Raw genomic sequence first — 16,302 nt, forward strand, 5'->3', positions numbered from 1 at the left:
CTGGGAGAGCAGATATAGTGAATGCAGGGTCCGGGGAGACCGGATATAGTGAATGCAGGGTCCGGGGAGAGTGGATATAGTGAATGCAGGGTCCGGGGAGACCAGATATAGTGAATGCAGGGCCCGGGGAGAGCGGATATAGTGAATGCAGGGTCCGGGGAGACCAGATATAGTGAATGCAGGGTCTGGGGAGACCAGATATAGTGAATGCAGGGTCCGGGGAGACCAGATATAGTGAATGCAGGGGCCGGGGAGACCAGATATAGTGAATGCGGGGTCCGGGGAGAGTGGATATAGTGAATGCAGGGTCCGGGGAGACCAGATATAGTGAATGCAGGGTCCTGGGAGAGCAGATATAGTGAATGCAGGGTCCTGGGAGAGCAGATATTGTGAATGCATGGTCCAGGGAGAGCGGATATAGTGAATGCAGGGTCCGGGGAGACCAGATATAGTGAATGCAGGGTCCGGGGAGAGCGGATATAGTGAATGCAGGGCCTGGGGAGAGCGGATATAGTGAATGCAGGGTCCGGGGAGACCAGATATAGTGAATGCAGGGTCCGGGGAGAGCGGATATAGTGAATGCGGGGTCCGGGGAGACCGGATATAGTGAATGCGGGGTCCAGGGAGACTGGATATAGTGAATGCAGGGTCCAGGGAGACCAGATATAGTGAATGCAGGGTCCGGGTAGACCGGATATAGTGAATGCAGGGTCCGGGGAGAGCGGATATAGTGAATGCAGGGTCCGGGGAGAGCGGATATAGTGAATGCAGGGTCCGGGGAGAGCGGATATAGTGAATGCAAGGTCCAGGGAGACCGGATATAGTGAATGCGGGGTCCAGGGAGACCAGATATAGTGAATGCAGAGTCTGGGTAGACTGGATATAGTGAATGTAGGGTCCGGGGAGACCAGATATAGTGAATGCATGGTGTGGGGAGACCAGATATAGTGAATGCAGGGTCCGGGGAGACCAGTTATAGTGAATGCAGAGTCCAGGGTTTAGTTACACTTTAACCCAGTATAGGGACCGGATGGACAAAAATCATACCCCCTGCTGTGTTCAGAGGGCAGTACTGCAGTTTAAAGGATAAGTTCACGTTTCAGTATGTAACATGTTGCGAAAGGACCGGCACCTGTTTCCCCGATCTCCTCGTTTTGACAGCTAGCAGGGGATTTTCTCCCTCCGCTAGCTGTCACAAGTTTTAAAAAAGTGGCCATATGGGGCTCCACCTGCCTGCTTGTGTCACTCAAGCTAGGTTCATTCTAAATGGCATCCCCACACATCTCAGCCCGCAGCACGATCGTGGATGCAGGAACCACAGGGAAACTGTATGGTCAAAAAGACATGGCATGCACCTGTGTTCACGTGTGGTTCATGTGGCACAGAAGCCCATTCAAATGAGTCGGCTGCCATGCCTGATCAAACATGGGCCGCACGGCACTCACTAGTATGAACCAGGCCACATTTATAGTATTCTGTGAATGGGAAAACTACGACCTCCGACAGCCTTTGCAGTTGTTGGCTTGTAGTTCTCAATGAACTAGCATGGCACTGTTGAGGGTTGTGGTAGTTCATTGAATCTTCCTATCATTGTGCCCATATGGAAGAAAAATATATTTGAAATATATTTTAAAAATATTATTCCCCAAATATATTGACATATATTTGAAATACTACAATTTTGGCCGTATTCAATATATTTGAAAATTATATATATATATATATACTGCATGTTAAAATTCGTTTTTTATACATTACAAAATATATGAAAAATATTTTTTAAAATAAATTTTTTTAAAATAGATTCTTCATATTTTTTTAACACATAAAAAAAGTCAGTTTAACATTATATTTTTACATATATTTGTAAATGCATTCCAAAAATGTAGATTAAATGTATTTTTAAAGACATACAGTATATTTGAAAATTTATTTTTTAAAATATTTTTGATTTATTTTGTAATAAAAATGCATTGGTCGATTGTACAAGCGCAACACAGATACACTGAGAGGTCTGCAGGAGTCCTGCATAGCACCCCTGATCTGCTGCAATGTTTTCCAGGCTCAAAAAACAAAAAATAGTAAATGCACATTTTTTTTTTACATGCGAAAAAATGTGCATCTATTATTTTTTGTTAAAAGGTGAACTTATCTTTTAAGTGAATGAGGCTGCACCACAATCACCCTGCAACTGTGTGTGTGGTTACCATGTGGTGGTGCAGCAGGGATAAAACGGGGGAAAGGAGCTAAAACTTATCTAACATGGATCACTTTTCAGAATGGTGGCAAATGCTATTACAAGTGTTAACGAGCCCTGATCCAAAAGAAGAAAAGTTACTCACAAATACAAATCTCTATTATATTTCAAGTGGAAAAAGTTAGAAAATGTGAAATCTGTCTTCCCTTATGACTGTTCCATGGGTAACAAATACACGTACTTTCTCAAAGGCAAACGGCTAACCTCACTGCAAGGTCTACTTCTTTTAGTTCATACAGGTGTGTTTTCACAATTAACCCTTTCCCAGCAGTGGGGTCAATCCACGCCCAAAAATCTCATATCAGCTGCAATCACTGTACAATTTTACAACCAGAAAAGTTGGGTCGCTGTGTAAAATCCACATACTGTAAAAAACAGAATGCAATGATTTGCAGATTTCATAAATCCATATTTTATTCTCAATAGAAAACATCACTCAAATATTAAATGTTTAAACTGAGAAAATATACACTTTTAGGAAATAAATAAGGTAATTATGAAATTGATGGCAGCCAGACGTCTCAAAAAAAGTTGAGACCAGGCACCAAAAAGTGGGCAAAATGCCACCCCAAATTCCAAAAAAGTTGGGACATGGCCATGTTTAGTATGGTGTAGCATCCCCTCTTCTTTTAATAACACTTTGTAAACGTCTGGCAACTGAGGAGACCAGTTGCTGGAGTTGTGGGAGAGGAATTCTTGCCTGATACAGGATTTTGACTGGGTCTTCATTGTCATATTTTTCTTTTCAAGATGCTCCCAATATTTTCAATTGGTGAAAGGAATGGACTGCAGGCAGGCCAGCTCAGCACCCAGACTCTTCTACTACAAAGCCATGCTGTTGTCATAGATGCAGTATGTGGTTTAGCATTGTCCTGCTGAAACATGCAAGGCCTTTCCTGAAAAAGACGTCATCTGGATGGGAGCTTATGCTGCTCTAAAACCTGGTTATAGCTTTCAGAAATCATGGTACCTTTCCAGATGTGCATACTGCCCATTGCATACATATTAATGATCCCCCATGTCATCAGAGATGCAGGCTTTTGAACTGAGCACTGATAACAAGAAGCAAGGTCCCTCTCCTCTTTAGTCCGGAGGATGCGGCACCCATGATTAATAAAAAGAATGACAATACAGTTCATCTGACAAGACAACAGTTTTCCACTTTGCAACAGACCATTTTAATTGAGCTTTGACCCAGAGAAGACAGCGGCTTTTCTTGATCATGTTCAGATACAGCTTCTTCTTTGCACGAGCTTTACCTTGCATTTTTGGATGGCACAGCAAACTGTGTTTTTTGGAAGTATTCCTGAGCCCATGCACTGATGTCCACAGGGAATCATACCTGTTTTTAATGTAGTGCCCTTTGAGGGCCAGAATATCACAGGAATCCAATACTGTGTTTGTCCTTTGCACACAGAGATTTCTTCAGATTCTCGAATATTTTGAAGACATTACATACTGCAGATGATGATATATTTAGTCTTTGCAATTTTACATTGAGGAACATTATTCTAAAATAATTCGACAATTTTTGGACACAGCGTTTACAGACTGGTAAACCTCAACCCATCTTTACTTCTGAGACACTCCGACTCTCTAAGATGCTCTTTTTATACCTAATCATGTTAATGACCTGTTGTCAATTAACCTAATTAGTTGCAAAATGTTCTTCCAGCTCTTGCCTATTAGTGCCACTTATTTTGCCAGCTTTTTGTTGCCCTGTCCCAACTTTTTTTGAGATGTGTTGCTGCCATTAATTTCAAAATGACCTTTTTTTTTCTTAAAATTTTCTTAGTTTAAACATTTGATGTGCTTTCTTATTTTCTATTGCAAATAAAATATGGGTTTATGAGATTTGCAGATCATTTTATGTAGATTTTACACAGGGCACAAAGCAAGGTCCATAAAGACATGGACGAGCAAGTTGAGCGAGTCCTGACCCCAACCCGATAGAACACAATTGGGATGAATTAGAACGGAGACTGCGAGCCAGGCCTCCTCCCCCGACATCAGTGCCTGACCTCACAAATGCACTTCTGGAAGAATGGTCCAACCTTCCCATAGACACCCTCCTAAACCTTGTGGACGGCCTTCCCAGAAGAGTTGAAGCTGTTATAGCTGCAAAGGGCGGGGCCAACTCAATACTGAATTACGGACTAAGGCTGGGGCACCATTAAATTTCATGCGTGTGTAAAGGCCGGCCGACCAATACTTTTGGCAATATAGTGTATAAGGGAGAGACAGCCACCCCACCACGCTGCTTATGTCGATAGTGCGCAGGTGCGGATGGATGTGTCGCCGCGCATACGCTGGATATCACACACATGCGCATTAATGCAAATAGGTGGAAGTCTTCACCAAAGCATCGACCAGCGCAGGGAGTCAGAAAAGAGTTTGCACCAGGGGCGGACCGACCATTTGGAAACTTGGGCACTGCCCGAGGGCCCGGGGTCAGTAGGGGGCCCCATGAGATGCCCCTGGTACCTTTTTCATAGGCTTTTTTGAGTTTGGGCAAGGACACAGGGGCCCCATGATCCCCTATTGCCCGGGGGCCCCATGAGTTGTCAGTCCACCCCTGGTTTGGACTACTACCGTGGTTTACAGCTTCCACAGGCCAATCAAATATCACATATGCATACTTTTATTGTGCCTAGATGACCTAATGTAAGTATGCAAAATATATTTTCCTTGGATACATAAAGGGTAAAAGGAAAGGTATAGCACATAAACAGTCGGAAAGTGTGAAGTAAATAAACCTAGAAGCCAGCCCATGGATTATTCTTCCTTGACTAGTCCCATGTAAGCACTAAGGCAGAGAAAATACTGACTACTTGCTGATGGAGACCAATGACCCCACAAGTACCGAAGGACCTCATACAGAGGGCCACAGCTTGGGCCCTGGGGCTTTACATGAAGGTACGCTAAAGAGCAGCACTAAGATTCTTTTAACTAAAGCTTTAAAGGATATTGTTACAGCTGAACATATTTGAGGTTGTGGGGGTGTATGGAATGGTTTCACGCACAGGCTAGACTTTTGGTTTTGTATGCGAGTTCTAACTTACAGGAAACCACTCGGTGCTTAAAATAAAAGAGTTACAGAAATTGATTCTAAACGGAGTTACATACAAAATGGGCCTATTCAGCAATTATGTGAAGTGTCCAACTCAGGGGCGGACTGACAACTCATGGGGCCCCCGGGCAATAGGGGATCATGGGGCCCCTGTGTCCTTGCCCAAACTCAAAAAAGCCTATGAGAAATATTTCATGGGGCCCCCTACTGACCCCGGGCCCTCGGGCAGTGCCCGAGTTTCCAAATGGTCAGTCCGCCCCTGGTCCAAATTTATGCATTAAAGCTAGAGGTCTAGCACAAAACACACCAGGTTTCCACTACTGATCACTTGGCAAACACATTGATTTATTGACATTAACCATATTGGTGTGCTGTGGTGCCATTCATTATGAATTATTATTATTATTATACAGTATTTATATAGCGCTAAAATGTTTGCTCAGCGCTGCACATTATAGTGGGGGACAGAACATGAGACAATACAGTAACAAAACAAAACACGAGGGGTTCAAGGGCCCTGCTCTTTTGAGCTTACAATCTAGGAGGGAGGGGATAGTGGTACAGGAGGAAGTGGCTGTGGAGGATGGAGTGGTAGGAGGAGTGGAGGAGATCGGCTGTTAGGTGAGGGCGGGGTAGGCTTCCCTGAAGAGATGGGTTTTCAGGGTGCGCCTAAAGGTGAGGAGTAGAGATGAGCGAAGAAATGAAAAATTCGATTCGACTGATTCGGCGAATTCGTGGACAATATTCGATTCGAGTCGAATAAATTCGCTGTGAATTTAACTTAAAAAAGGGTGTTTCTAGGCTTCAGAGAGACTTAATATTAGTGCAGAACACTGTACCTTTAATTTAAATGCCCTTGGAGTCTGCTGGGGAAGAGAAATAATACTGTCAGTCAGTATGACATGCAGATGAGTGCCGTCGATCTTAGAATCACCGCACACTTCACTCATTTGGGCAGTCACGGGGCCAAAACCAGAGTGTGGAGCCACAGTGTGGCGGTGGAGGCAGCAGCAATGGGAGGCCATACAGCACCCTATGACAAAAATGGAAACCACCAGCAGTGTGAGGAGACCTGAAAGTGGCACATGGCAGAGTGTGGCGATAGAGACAGCAGCAATGGGAGGCCGTACAGGGACCCATGACACACTCTGGACCTGGCAGCAGCATGAGGAGGCGGTACAGGGGCCCATGACAGATTACGGGCCTGGCAGCAGCATGAGGAGTCGGTACAGGGGCCCATGGCAGATTACGGGCCTGGCAGCAGCAATGGGAGGCCGTACAGGGACCCATGACACACTCTGGACCTGGCAGCAGCATGGGGAGGCGGTACAGGGGCCCATGACAGATTACGGGCCTGGCAGCAGCATGAGGAGTCGGTACGGGGGCCCATGACACACTCTGGACCTGGCAGCAGCATGAGGAGGCGGTACAGGGGCGCATGACAGATTACGAGCCTGGCAGCAGCAACTTGGACAGGAGGACGTTCAGCTTCTGCACCGTCGGGTGCGTGCTCGCAAACTGTTGTCTCTTGGAAACGGATTCCAAGAAAGACTGCTGACGGAATCCGTGAAGAGGAGTAGCAGGAGAAGGAGCATCTGAACGAGCGGAATATGCCAACAAGCGACAACAGTGGCCCATGACAGATTACGGGCCTGGCAGCAGCATGAGGAGTCGGTACGGGGGCCCATGGCAGATTACGGGCCTGGCAGCAGCTATGGGAGGCCCGTAATCTGCCAGCACCCTATGACAAAAAATGGAACCCACCAGCAGTGTGAGGAGACCTGAAAGTGGCACATGGCAGAGTGTGGCGATGGAGACAGCAGCAATGGGAGGCCGTACAGGGACCCATGAGAGACTCTGGACCTGGCAGCAGCATGAGGAGGCGGTATAGGGGCCCATGGCAGATTAGGGGCCTGGCAGCAGCTATGGGAGGCCCGTAATCTGCCAGCACCCTATGACAAAAAATGGAACACACCAGCAGTGTGAGGAGACCTGAAAGTGGCACATGGCAGAGTGTGGCGATGGAGGCAGCAGCAATGGGAGGCCGTACAGGGACCCATGAGAGACTCTGGACTTGGCAGCAGCATGAGGAGGCGGTATAGGGGCCCATGGCAGATTAGGGGCCTGGCAGCAGCTATGGGAGGCCCGTAATCTGCCAGCACCCTATGACAAAAAATGGAACACACCAGCAGTGTGAGGAGACCTGAAAGTGGCACATGTTTGGGGCATGATTCATGGCGGATTTAGTCAGTTGTGTCAGGAACTGGTGGTTTGAAATCCAGACTAATCCACGCCTGATTCATTTTCACAAACGTGAGTCTCTCCACACTTTGGGTGGACAGTCGTGTCCTCCGCGGAGTTGCAATACCTCCTGCCGCACTAAACACGCGCTCCGATGCCACGCTACTGGCCGGGCATGACAGCCTTTCAAGGGCAAATTCAGCTAGTTGGGGCCAAAGGTCAAGTTTCGTTGCCCAGTAGTCAAGGGGATTGTCTACCTCGGTTGGCAGGGTGCTGTCCAAGTAGGCCTAAGCCTGTTGTTTGAGGTCCTGCTCCAGGTCCACCTGATGCTGCTGCTGCTGCTGCGGCTGGTTAGTAGTTTCCTCACTGCGCTGGTGAAGAAAGCTACTCATCATCGACTGCAGACTGAGGCAGCCGCTGCTGGTGGAGCTGCCACTGCTCCTACCACCCCACCCCTCCCCTGCTGCCATGGCAGCGGAACACGAGCGCACAGGGCCCACAGTGTCTGAGGATGGACGTTGGCGCAGACAGGCAGAGACCAGCTGACTACATAGGTGTTTTTTATAGTACGTTATTTTGGCCTCCCTCTCAGCAGGTGTGAAAAAGGCCACCATTTTTGAACGGTAGCGAGGGTCCAACAAGGTGGACAGCCAAAAGTCATCCCTCTGTCTGATGGTTATTATTCGGCTGTCGCTACGCAAGCAACCGAGCATGCTATGGGCCATTTGTGCCAAGGAATGCGAGGGACTCCCTGCCTCCATCTCCACAGCATACTGCCACGGTGCGTCTAGGTCCTCTGTCTCCTCTTCCTCCTCCTCTACCAGATGCTCCTGCTCCTCCACTCCTGTCCGCTGAGTGGAAAAACCACCCATTTCACTCAATAATTCCTGAGCACCAATGTCCTCCTCTACCTCCTCCTCTTCTTCCAGTCCTGCCCCCACAGGGGCCATGTGGCGTTGAGATCTGTGCGCCACGTCTACCGCACCCTGACCAGCCATTGTTAACAGCATTTGTTCCAGGACGTGCAACAGAGGAATGACGTCGTTCATCCCATAGTCCTGCCGACTCACGAATAGCGTGGCCTCCTCAAAGGGCCTGAGCAAGCGCAGGTGTCACGCATGAGCTGCCAATGGCTGACATCTAAGTTACACAGGGAGTACCTTTATCTGCTTTTAACATCAGGAAATCTGTGATGGCCTTTTGCTGTTCGTAAAGGCGGTCTAACATATGTAGGGTTGAATTCCACCTTGTTGCAACGTCACAGCATGAGGAGTCGGTATAGGGGCCCATGGCAGATTAGGGGCCTGGCAGCAGTTATGGGAGGCCCATAATCTGCCAGCACCCTATGACAAAAAATGGAACACACCAGCAGTGTGAGGAGACCTGAAAGTGGCACATGGCAGAGTGTGGCGATGGAGACAGCAGCAATGGGAGGCCGTACAGGGACCCATGAGAGACTCTGGACCTGGCAGCAGCATGAGGAGGCGGTATATAGGGGCCTACGGCAGATTAGGGGCCTGGCAGCAGCTATAGGAGGCCCGTAATCTGCCAGCACCCTATGTCAAAAAATTCAACACACCAGCAGTGTGTGAGGAGACCTGAAAGTGGCACATGGCAGAGTGTGGCGATGGAGACAGCAGCAATGGGAGGCCGTACAGGGACCCATGACAGACTCTGGACTTGGCAGCAGCATGAGGAGGCGGTATATAGGGGCTTATGGCAGATTAGGGGCCTGGCAGCAGCTATAGGAGGCCCGTAATCTGCCAGCACCCTATGTCAAAAAATTCAACACACCAGCAGTGTGAGGAGACCTGAAAGTGGCACATGGCAGAGTGTGGCGATGGAGACAGCAGCAATGGGAGGCCGTACAGGGACCCATGACAGACTCTGAACTTGGCAGCAGCATGAGGAGGCGGTATATAGGGGCCCATGGCAGATTAGGGGCCTGGCAGCAGCTATAGGAGGCCCGTAATCTGCCAGCACCCTATGTCAAAAAATTTAACACACCAGCAGTGTGAAGAGACCTGAAAGTGGCACATGGCAGCAGAGTGTGGCGATGGAGACAGCAGCAATGGGAGGCCGTACAGGGACCCATGAGAGACTCTAGACTTGGCAGCAGCATGAGGAGGCGGTATATAGGGGCCCATGGCAGATTAGGGGCCTGGCAGCAGCTATGTGAGGCCCGTAATCTGCCTGCACCCTATGTCAAAAAATTAAACACACCAGCAGTGTGAAGAGACCTGAAAGTGGCACATGGCATGAGAGACTCTGGACCTGGCAGCAGCAGGAGGAGGCGGTATAGGGGCCCATGGCTGATTAGGGGCCTGGCAGCAGCTATGTGAGGCCCGTTATCTTGCAGCACCCTATGTCAAAAAATTTAACACACCAGCAGTGTGAAGAGACCTGAAAGTGGCACATGGCAGCAGAGTGTGGCGATGGAGACAGCAGCAATGGGAGGCCGTACAGGGACCATGACAGACTCTGGACTTGGCAGCAGCATGAGGAGGCGGTATATAGGGGCCCATGGCAGATTAGGGGCCTGGCAGCAGCTATGTGAGGCCCGTTATCTTGCAGCACCCTATGTCAAAAAATTTAACACACCAGCAGTGTGAAGAGACCTGAAAGTGGCACATGGCAGCAGAGTGTGGCGATGGAGACAGCAGCAATGGGAGGCCGTACAGGGACCCATGAGAGACTCTGGACCTGGCAGCAGCAGGAGGAGGTGGTATATAGGGGCCCATGGCAGATTAGGGGCCTGGCAGCAGCTATGTGAGGCCCGTAATCTGCCTGCACCCTATGTCAAAAAATTTAACACACCAGCAGTGTGAAGAGACCTGAAAGTGGCACATGGCAGCAGAGTGTGGCGATGGAGACAGCAGCAATGGGAGGCCGTACAGGGACCATGACAGACTCTGGACTTGGCAGCAGCATGAGGAGGCGGTATATAGGGGCCCATGGCAGATTAGGGGCCTGGCAGCAGCTATGTGAGGCCCGTAATCTGCCTGCACCCTATGTCAAAAAATTTAACACACCAGCAGTGTGAAGAGACCTGAAAGTGGCACATGGCAGCAGAGTGTGGCGATGGAGACAGCAGCAATGGGAGGCCGTACAGGGACCATGACAGACTCTGGACTTGGCAGCAGCATGAGGAGGCGGTATATAGGGGCCCATGGCAGATTAGGGGCCTGGCAGCAGCTATGTGAGGCCCGTTATCTTGCAGCACCCTATGTCAAAAAATTTAACACACCAGCAGTGTGAAGAGACCTGAAAGTGGCACATGGCAGCAGAGTGTGGCGATGGAGACAGCAGCAATGGGAGGCCGTACAGGGACCATGACAGACTCTGGACTTGGCAGCAGCATGAGGAGGCGGTATATAGGGGCCCATGGCAGATTAGGGGCCTGGCAGCAGCTATGTGAGGCCCGTTATCTTGCAGCACCCTATGTCAAAAAATTTAACACACCAGCAGTGTGAAGAGACCTGAAAGTGGCACATGGCAGCAGAGTGTGGCGATGGAGACAGCAGCAATGGGAGGCCGTACAGGGACCATGACAGACTCTGGACTTGGCAGCAGCATGAGGAGGCGGTATATAGGGGCCCATGGCAGATTAGGGGCCTGGCAGCAGCTATGTGAGGCCCGTAATCTGCCTGCACCCTATGTCAAAAAATTTAACACACCAGCAGTGTGAAGAGACCTGAAAGTGGCACATGGCAGCAGAGTGTGGCGATGGAGACAGCAGCAATGGGAGGCCGTACAGGGACCATGACAGACTCTGGACTTGGCAGCAGCATGAGGAGGCGGTATATAGGGGCCCATGGCAGATTAGGGGCCTGGCAGCAGCTATGTGAGGCCCGTAATCTGCCTGCACCCTATGTCAAAAAATTTAACACACCAGCAGTGTGAAGAGACCTGAAAGTGGCACATGGCAGCAGAGTGTGGCGATGGAGACAGCAGCAATGGGAGGCCGTACAGGGACCCATGAGAGACTCTAGACTTGGCAGCAGCATGAGGAGGCGGTATATAGGGGCCCATGGCAGATTAGGGGCCTGGCAGCAGCTATGTGAGGCCCGTAATCTGCCTGCACCCTATGTCAAAAAATTTAACACACCAGCAGTGTGAAGAGACCTGAAAGTGGCACATGGCAGCAGAGTGTGGCGATGGAGACAGCAGCAATGGGAGGCCGTACAGGGACCATGACAGACTCTGGACTTGGCAGCAGCATGAGGAGGCGGTATATAGGGGCCCATGGCAGATTAGGGGCCTGGCAGCAGCTATGTGAGGCCCGTAATCTGCCTGCACCCTATGTCAAAAAATTTAACACACCAGCAGTGTGAAGAGACCTGAAAGTGGCACATGGCAGCAGAGTGTGGCGATGGAGACAGCAGCAATGGGAGGCCGTACAGGGACCCATGAGAGACTCTAGACTTGGCAGCAGCATGAGGAGGCGGTATATAGGGGCCCATGGCAGATTAGGGGCCTGGCAGCAGCTATGTGAGGCCCGTTATCTTGCAGCACCCTATGTCAAAAAATTTAACACACCAGCAGTGTGAAGAGACCTGAAAGTGGCACATGGCAGCAGAGTGTGGCGATGGAGACAGCAGCAATGGGAGGCCGTACAGGGACCATGACAGACTCTGGACTTGGCAGCAGCATGAGGAGGCGGTATATAGGGGCCCATGGCAGATTAGGGGCCTGGCAGCAGCTATGTGAGGCCCGTTATCTTGCAGCACCCTATGTCAAAAAATTTAACACACCAGCAGTGTGAAGAGACCTGAAAGTGGCACATGGCAGCAGAGTGTGGCGATGGAGACAGCAGCAATGGGAGGCCGTACAGGGACCATGACAGACTCTGGACTTGGCAGCAGCATGAGGAGGCGGTATATAGGGGCCCATGGCAGATTAGGGGCCTGGCAGCAGCTATGTGAGGCCCGTAATCTGCCTGCACCCTATGTCAAAAAATTTAACACACCAGCAGTGTGAAGAGACCTGAAAGTGGCACATGGCAGCAGAGTGTGGCGATGGAGACAGCAGCAATGGGAGGCCGTACAGGGACCATGACAGACTCTGGACTTGGCAGCAGCATGAGGAGGCGGTATATAGGGGCCCATGGCAGATTAGGGGCCTGGCAGCAGCTATGTGAGGCCCGTAATCTGCCTGCACCCTATGTCAAAAAATTTAACACACCAGCAGTGTGAAGAGACCTGAAAGTGGCACATGGCAGCAGAGTGTGGCGATGGAGACAGCAGCAATGGGAGGCCGTACAGGGACCCATGAGAGACTCTAGACTTGGCAGCAGCATGAGGAGGCGGTATATAGGGGCCCATGGCAGATTAGGGGCCTGGCAGCAGCTATGTGAGGCCCGTAATCTGCCTGCACCCTATGTCAAAAAATTTAACACACCAGCAGTGTGAAGAGACCTGAAAGTGGCACATGGCAGCAGAGTGTGGCGATGGAGACAGCAGCAATGGGAGGCCGTACAGGGACCATGACAGACTCTGGACTTGGCAGCAGCATGAGGAGGCGGTATATAGGGGCCCATGGCAGATTAGGGGCCTGGCAGCAGCTATGTGAGGCCCGTAATCTGCCTGCACCCTATGTCAAAAAATTTAACACACCAGCAGTGTGAAGAGACCTGAAAGTGGCACATGGCAGCAGAGTGTGGCGATGGAGACAGCAGCAATGGGAGGCCGTACAGGGACCCATGAGAGACTCTAGACTTGGCAGCAGCATGAGGAGGCGGTATATAGGGGCCCATGGCAGATTAGGGGCCTGGCAGCAGCTATGTGAGGCCCGTTATCTTGCAGCACCCTATGTCAAAAAATTTAACACACCAGCAGTGTGAAGAGACCTGAAAGTGGCACATGGCAGCAGAGTGTGGCGATGGAGACAGCAGCAATGGGAGGCCGTACAGGGACCATGACAGACTCTGGACTTGGCAGCAGCATGAGGAGGCGGTATATAGGGGCCCATGGCAGATTAGGGGCCTGGCAGCAGCTATGTGAGGCCCGTAATCTGCCTGCACCCTATGTCAAAAAATTTAACACACCAGCAGTGTGAAGAGACCTGAAAGTGGCACATGGCAGCAGAGTGTGGCGATGGAGACAGCAGCAATGGGAGGCCGTACAGGGACCCATGAGAGACTCTAGACTTGGCAGCAGCATGAGGAGGCGGTATATAGGGGCCCATGGCAGATTAGGGGCCTGGCAGCAGCTATGTGAGGCCCGTTATCTTGCAGCACCCTATGTCAAAAAATTTAACACACCAGCAGTGTGAAGAGACCTGAAAGTGGCACATGGCAGCAGAGTGTGGCGATGGAGACAGCAGCAATGGGAGGCCGTACAGGGACCATGACAGACTCTGGACTTGGCAGCAGCATGAGGAGGCGGTATATAGGGGCCCATGGCAGATTAGGGGCCTGGCAGCAGCTATGTGAGGCCCGTAATCTGCCTGCACCCTATGTCAAAAAATTTAACACACCAGCAGTGTGAAGAGACCTGAAAGTGGCACATGGCAGCAGAGTGTGGCGATGGAGACAGCAGCAATGGGAGGCCGTACAGGGACCATGACAGACTCTGGACTTGGCAGCAGCATGAGGAGGCGGTATATAGGGGCCCATGGCAGATTAGGGGCCTGGCAGCAGCTATGTGAGGCCCGTTATCTTGCAGCACCCTATGTCAAAAAATTTAACACACCAGCAGTGTGAAGAGACCTGAAAGTGGCACATGGCAGCAGAGTGTGGCGATGGAGACAGCAGCAATGGGAGGCCGTACAGGGACCATGACAGACTCTGGACTTGGCAGCAGCATGAGGAGGCGGTATATAGGGGCCCATGGCAGATTAGGGGCCTGGCAGCAGCTATGTGAGGCCCGTAATCTGCCTGCACCCTATGTCAAAAAATTTAACACACCAGCAGTGTGAAGAGACCTGAAAGTGGCACATGGCAGCAGAGTGTGGCGATGGAGACAGCAGCAATGGGAGGCCGTACAGGGACCCATGAGAGACTCTAGACTTGGCAGCAGCATGAGGAGGCGGTATATAGGGGCCCATGGCAGATTAGGGGCCTGGCAGCAGCTATGTGAGGCCCGTTATCTTGCAGCACCCTATGTCAAAAAATTTAACACACCAGCAGTGTGAAGAGACCTGAAAGTGGCACATGGCAGCAGAGTGTGGCGATGGAGACAGCAGCAATGGGAGGCCGTACAGGGACCATGACAGACTCTGGACTTGGCAGCAGCATGAGGAGGCGGTATATAGGGGCCCATGGCAGATTAGGGGCCTGGCAGCAGCTATGTGAGGCCCGTAATCTGCCTGCACCCTATGTCAAAAAATTTAACACACCAGCAGTGTGAAGAGACCTGAAAGTGGCACATGGCAGCAGAGTGTGGCGATGGAGACAGCAGCAATGGGAGGCCGTACAGGGACCATGACAGACTCTGGACTTGGCAGCAGCATGAGGAGGCGGTATATAGGGGCCCATGGCAGATTAGGGGCCTGGCAGCAGCTATGTGAGGCCCGTTATCTTGCAGCACCCTATGTCAAAAAATTTAACACACCAGCAGTGTGAAGAGACCTGAAAGTGGCACATGGCAGCAGAGTGTGGCGATGGAGACAGCAGCAATGGGAGGCCGTACAGGGACCATGACAGACTCTGGACTTGGCAGCAGCATGAGGAGGCGGTATATAGGGGCCCATGGCAGATTAGGGGCCTGGCAGCAGCTATGTGAGGCCCGTAATCTGCCTGCACCCTATGTCAAAAAATTTAACACACCAGCAGTGTGAAGAGACCTGAAAGTGGCACATGGCAGCAGAGTGTGGCGATGGAGACAGCAGCAATGGGAGGCCGTACAGGGACCCATGAGAGACTCTAGACTTGGCAGCAGCATGAGGAGGCGGTATATAGGGGCCCATGGCAGATTAGGGGCCTGGCAGCAGCTATGTGAGGCCCGTTATCTTGCAGCACCCTATGTCAAAAAATTTAACACACCAGCAGTGTGAAGAGACCTGAAAGTGGCACATGGCAGCAGAGTGTGGCGATGGAGACAGCAGCAATGGGAGGCCGTACAGGGACCATGACAGACTCTGGACTTGGCAGCAGCATGAGGAGGCGGTATATAGGGGCCCATGGCAGATTAGGGGCCTGGCAGCAGCTATGTGAGGCCCGTTATCTTGCAGCACCCTATGTCAAAAAATTTAACACACCAGCAGTGTGAAGAGACCTGAAAGTGGCACATGGCAGCAGAGTGTGGCGATGGAGACAGCAGCAATGGGAGGCCGTACAGGGACCCATGAGAGACTCTAGACTTGGCAGCAGCATGAGGAGGCGGTATATAGGGGCCCATGGCAGATTAGGGGCCTGGCAGCAGCTATGTGAGGCCCGTTATCTTGCAGCACCCTATGTCAAAAAATTTAACACACCAGCAGTGTGAAGAGACCTGAAAGTGGCACATGGCAGCAGAGTGTGGCGATGGAGACAGCAGCAATGGGAGGCCGTACAGGGACCATGACAGACTCTGGACTTGGCAGCAGCATGAGGAGGCGGTATATAGGGGCCCATGGCAGATTAGGGGCCTGGCAGCAGCTATGTGAGGCCCGTAATCTGCCTGCACCCTATGTCAAAAAATTTAACACACCAGCAGTGTGAAGAGACCTGAAAGTGGCACATGGCAGCAGAGTGTGGCGATGGAGACAGCAGCAATGGGAGGCCGTACAGGGACCATGACAGACTCTGGACTTG

Source organism: Staurois parvus, unplaced genomic scaffold (assembly GCF_062004578.1).
Source record: "Staurois parvus isolate SC_StPar_1 unplaced genomic scaffold, SC_StPar_1.0 ptg001642l, whole genome shotgun sequence".
NCBI classification, from domain to species: domain Eukaryota; kingdom Metazoa; phylum Chordata; class Amphibia; order Anura; family Ranidae; genus Staurois; species Staurois parvus.